Consider the following 5925-nt stretch of genomic DNA (forward strand, 5'->3'; position numbering starts at 1 on the left):
AGAAAAAAGGAGGAATAAAGTCAGCCTATCAGTTCATTTTTCAATAACATCTGCCATAAAAATCACTATTAAACTATGATTCATCCAAAAAGCCAAACACAAGGCACTAATTGGAGTTTGTTTATTTATTTATTTATTTATTTATTTATCTATTTATTTTTAAGATTTTGCTTATTATTTGACAGAGAAAGAGAGAAAGCACAAGCAGGGGGAGTAGCAGACTCCCGCTGAGTAGGGAGCCTGATGAAGGGCTTGATGCTTGGTCCCTGGGATCATGACCTGAGCTGAAGGCAGATGCTTAACAAACTGAACTACCCAGGAACCACAGGCATTAACTTGCTTTAAGCAAAACATAAGAATGGCCAAGTCAGCCAATTAGTAGACCAGAGAGTAGGTTGAAAGTCTGAAGTTGTCAATGTGCCAAAGAGGTCGGGGGCACCCTCCATGCAGGTTCACCTCCCAATCTAGAGACAAAGAAAGCAACTATGACAAAAGTCATAAGCTTGACTTGTAGTTATTTCCTCTCTCTCAGAAACAGAGACACACTCAGTAGCTCAATCTCAGTTGGTCTCGTCTAAGAACAGATGCTACCCAAGTATAACTACATGAATTGTCCCAGAAACAACATGATTTATTTCCACAGCCATGACTCCCAAAAATGGTATGGTATCCTTAATCTGCCTCAGTTCCAGAGTCTGAGTTCTGTCCATGGAGCAGAATGAACATGCCGGCTTTCAGTTTGGAATACCCGATACTGAGCTAAAATAGCTATAGCAGACATCATGGAGTTCAATTAGCTAAAAATATCAGTCAGCCAGGCTCTGGAATTTAGGGGGAATTCTGTGAGTCAAGGATCCCCCAAAAGTCAACATCTCTGGCTTTACTTTAAACAGTGAAGTTGAAGATAAATCCCAATTTACAGCCATACTACCTCCTTCCCTGAAAAAGACACTCCCACTTTCTCATGTAGAGCTGAGATGCTAATGGGGATAGGCTGGCCACAGTCTTCACTATACTACATCTATTCAACAAGCATGACTTTTGGGGTCTTCTCTGCCTTCCTAACCACAGACTTTAACTTGACCCACTAAAAAAGTCGACATCAAAAAATAAAATAAATAAATAAATGACATCAGGTAAGAGAGCCACCGGGTTTTATGATTTAGACATCCAGTTTAACAAGAGCTCTTCAGAAAGCTGCATTTAATACAAGAGTATAAATAAATAAACTCAGATTGTGTGTGGTCTTCCATCATCCCTGGATGTAGACCTTGATCTCACCCCTAATCCTTAAATTTGCTGAGATTAGTAAATAAATTATTGAAAAATAGAAGGGGGTGCTGGGTGGCTTAACATCTGCCTTCAGCTCAGGTCATGGTCCCGGGTCCTGGGATAGAGCTCCACATCTGGCTTTCTCCTCAGCAAGGAGCCTACTTCTCCCTCTCCCTCTGCTGCTATCCCTGCTTGTGTTCTCCTTTCTCTCTCGCTGACACATAAAAAAAAAAAAAAAAAAAAAAAAAAAAAAAAAAAAAAAAAAAAAAAAAAAAAAAAAAACAAAAAAAACACCTTTAAAAAAAATAATTAAAGTTGCTGAGATTAGGATAGAAGAACGCAAAGAATAAGGGGCCACAGAGAAAATGTTTCTGCTCTTAAAAGAATCATTGAACATTATACCAAAAACTAATGATGTATGAATTTAAATACAAAATAAATAAAAATAATTTAAATATAAAAAGAAAATAAATTAAAATATAGATCTTCAATATACATGATGAGTTACAGAGCTGTGAGCTAATAAAGGAGTATTGCTTAAAAAAAGAAAAAGTGAATTTGGTTCACCAAAGCCCCACTCACTCTTAGAACACTTGCATCCTTTTCCTAATACTTGGAGGAAAGAAAGAGTAAAAAATGAAATCACTATTTAGGTTTCTTGCTTCAACCTTACCTTCTGCTACTTGGACTTCACCTGCCTCCCAAGTTCTTCCTCAGTGGGCAGTGGAGTGGAAAAAAATAACACATATTTCTTAATCAATCAAATAATTTTCAACATATCTGCTATCTATTAACATTGATGCACAAACTCCTCACTTTTCCTTTTGAAGGTCATGTTTGTTCATGTGTATCTCATTCTTCTCACCAAAATTAAGTTGCTAAGGAGACTTCTATTGCATTCATATGTGAGGCCCTCACCCTTTTTATGTACTGTTCATGAACAGTGAAAAATTATAGTCTATTTCATTATTGATAACTGTATAATAATGACAAAACCCTGTTATAGCATCTAGGTGTCATTGTGGTCAGTAGAGAGGAGAGAAAGCAAGAATCGAGAGTTCTTGATGACATATTGAGTTACTGTCTTTCACCTTCTGATAGATACAAATATCCTTATTATTTAATCCAAGGAAATATATTTTTTGTATTTGTAATGGGTGTGACACTACATTAATACAAAACTTGGTACAAGGATTTGGGATACTAAAATATTAAATATACTGAGTGAAGAAAGTAGGATGATGAGTCTCTGAAACAATAGCATAGTATGCAATTCAAGAAAACATGACCTTTTTAGAATAATATGTAAATGGTGCACCTAGAGTTGTGTACTGAGGTGAACATTTTAACTACTGTTGATTGTATCAGCAAAATCATTACTTTTAATACTACTTAGCATTAGTTGGTAATATAAAGCTGTCAGAAATATTTCACATGTATGATCCAAGACATTGCTTTTGGAGACAAATGTGTTGCTGTTTGCAAATTACCAAATGGATTTAAAAGTCTATCTATTTTCTAGATTAGTTCTCTATTGCTTCTACACCCCAAATTTACACCCCAAATTTAGTGGTTTAAAACAACCCAATGGTTTATATTATAGTTCTGGAGGTTAGAACCCCAAAATGAGTATAAGGTGCTAAACTCAAGATGTCAGCAGGTTTGGTTCCTTCTGGGGGTTTCAGGGGAGAATTTATCCCTTGACTCTTCCAGATTTTAGAAACTACTGCTCTTCCTTGACTCCTGCTCACCTGACTCTATCTCTATTCCCATTGGCACATTGCCTTCTCTTTCATTGGCCCTCCTGGTGTCCTATTATAAGGCCACTGTTGCTAACATTTAGGACCCAGTGGGTGGATAGTCTCCCATCTGAAGACCTTTAGCTTAGTCATCTGAAGACCTTTAGCTTAGTCACATCTGCAAAGTCCCTCTGCCATATTATGTAACATATTATGTGACATTCACAGGTTCTAGAGATAGTACAGGGACAACTTTGGAGGACTATTATACAGCCTGCCACAATTACAATATGATATTTTACCAATGACATAAGCTACTTTATTTCTTAATGACATACAGTTTAAAAAGGATAAGTTAGTTGCTAAATAAAGCAATATTTAATGCCTGTTTTTTTAAATTTTTTTATTTTTTATAAACATATAATATATTTCTATCCCCAGGGGTACAGGTCTGTGAATCGCCAGGTTTACACACTTCACAGCACTCACCGAAGCCCATACCCTCCCCAATGTCCGTAGCCCCACCCTCTTTCTCCCAACCCCCCTTCCCCCAGCAACCCTCAGTTTGTTTTGTGAGATCAAGAGTCACTTATGGTTTGTCTCCCTCCCAACCCCATCTTGTTTCATTTATTCTTCTCCTACCCACTTAAGCCCCCATGTTGCATCACCACTTCCTCATATCAGAGAGATCATATGATAGTTGTCTTTCTCCGCTTGACTTGTTTCACTAAGCATGATACGCTCTAGTTCCATCCACGTTGTCACAAATGGCAAGATTTCATTTCTTTTGATGGCTGCATAGTATTTCATTGTGTATATATACCACTTCTTCTTTATCCATTCATCTGTTGATGGACATCTAGGTTCTTTCCATGGTTTGGCTATTGCAGACATCGCTGCTATAAACATTCGGGTGCACGTGCCCCTTCGGATCACTACGTTTGTATCGTTAGGGTAAATACACAGTAGTGCAATTGCTGGGTCATAGGATAGCTCTATTTTCAACATTTTGAGGAACCTCCATGCTGTTTTCCAGAGTGGCTGCACCAGCTTGCATTCCCACCAACAGTGTAGGAGGGTTCCCCTTTCTCCGCATCCTCGCCAGCATCTGTCATTCCCTGACTTGTTAATTTTAGCCATTCTGACTGGTGTGAGGTGGTATCTCATTGTGGTTTTGATTTGTATTTCCCTGATGCCGAGTCATATGGAGCACTTTTTCATGTGCCTGTTGGCCATCTGGATGTCTTCTTTGCAGAAATGTCTGTTCATGTCTTCTGCCCATTTCTTGATTGGATTATTTGTTCTTTGGGTGTTGAGTTTGCTAAGTTCTTTATAGATTCTGGACACTAGCCCTTTATCTGATATGTCATTTGCAAGTATCTTCTCCCATTCTGTCAGTTGTCTTTGGTTTTGTTAACTGTTTCCTTTGCTGTGTAAAAGCTTTTGATCTTGATAAAATCCCAAAAGTTCATTTTTGCCCTTGATTCCTTTGCCTTTGGTGATGTTCCTAGGAAGATGTTGCTGCAGTTGAGGTCAAAGAGGTTGCTGCCTGTGTTCTCCTCAAGGATTTTATGGATTCCTTTCTCACATTGAGGTCCTTCATCCATTTTGAGTCTATTTTTGTGTGTGGTGTAAGGAAATGGTCCAATTTCATTTTTCTGCATGTGGCTGTCCAATTTTCCCAGCACCATTTATTGAAGAGACTGTCTTTTTCCCATTGGACATTCTTTCCTGCTTTGTCGAAGATTAGTTGACCATAGGTTTGAGGGTCTATTTCTGGGCTCTCTATTCTGTTCCATTGATCTATGTGTCTGTTTTTGTGCCAGTACCATGCTGTCTTGATGATGACAGCTTTGTAATAGAGCTTGAAGTCCGGAATTGTGATGCCACCAATGTTGGCTTTCTTTTTCAATATCCCTTTGGCTATTTGAGGTCTTTTCTGGTTCCATATAAATTTTAGATTTGTTCCATTTCTTTGAAAAAGATGGATGGTACTTTGATAGGAATTGCATTAAATGTGTAGATTGCTTTAGGTAGCATAGACATTTTCACAATATTTATTCTTCCAATCCAGGAGCATGGAACATTTTTCCATTTCTTTGTGTCTTCCTCAATTTCTTTCATGAGTACTTTATAGTTTTCTGAGTATATATTCTTTAATGCCTGTTTATCATACCAGAATGATCACTGCTCACTTCTCACTTGAGAATGAACTGTGACAATAAAACCGACATTTTTTATGCCTTTTATATTTTTAGCACATAGTGGCATTTTAGTTACAGGTGTACAATATAGTGACTCAATAATTCTATATATTACTCAGTGCTCATCACGATAAGGATACTCTTAATGTCCTTCACCTATTTCATCCATCCAATAACCATCAGTTTGTTCTCTATCGTTAAGAGTCTATTTTTCAGGGGTGTCTGCATGGCTCAGTGAATTAAACATCTACCTTAGGCTCAGGTCATGATCCCTGGGTCCTTGGATAGAGCCCCACTTTAGATTCCCTGCTCAGTGGGGATTCTGTTTCTCCTTCTCCCTCTACTCTCTCCCTGCTTGTTCCCTCTCTCAGTCAAATAAATAATTAAAATCTTAAAGAGTCTATTTTTCAGTTTGTCTCTTATTTTCTTTGGTTTCTTAAACTCCACATATGAGTTAAATATATATTTGTCTGACTTATGTCATTTGGCATTATTCTTTCTAGACCCTTCCATGCTGTAGCAGATGACAAGATTTTTTTTTTTCTATGACTGAATAACATTCCATTATGTGTGTATACATCTTCTTTATCTGTTCATCCAAGTATGGATCCTAGGGTTGGTTCCATATTTTGGCTGTTATAAATAATTCCATAATAAACATAGGGCAACATGTTTCTTTTCAAATTGTGTTTTTGTGTTGTTTGAGTAAA

At 37.5% G+C, this 5925-nt stretch overlaps 1 long non-coding RNA gene across 1 annotated transcript; it reads right to left on the reverse strand.

Moving 5' to 3' along the window:
• Positions 1–269: 269 nt before the first annotated feature.
• Positions 270–3683, reverse strand: LOC116583435. The gene is made up of 3 exons (XR_004282725.1): positions 3654–3683; positions 1946–1984; positions 270–464 (listed from the first exon to the last, which is right to left on the reverse strand). It is a non-coding gene; the product is annotated as an uncharacterized LOC116583435 (long non-coding RNA).
• Between the last annotated feature and the right edge of the window lie 2242 nt (positions 3684–5925).

This window comes from Mustela erminea, chromosome 2 (genome assembly GCF_009829155.1).
Source record: "Mustela erminea isolate mMusErm1 chromosome 2, mMusErm1.Pri, whole genome shotgun sequence".
Taxonomy (NCBI): Eukaryota; Metazoa; Chordata; class Mammalia; order Carnivora; family Mustelidae; genus Mustela; species Mustela erminea.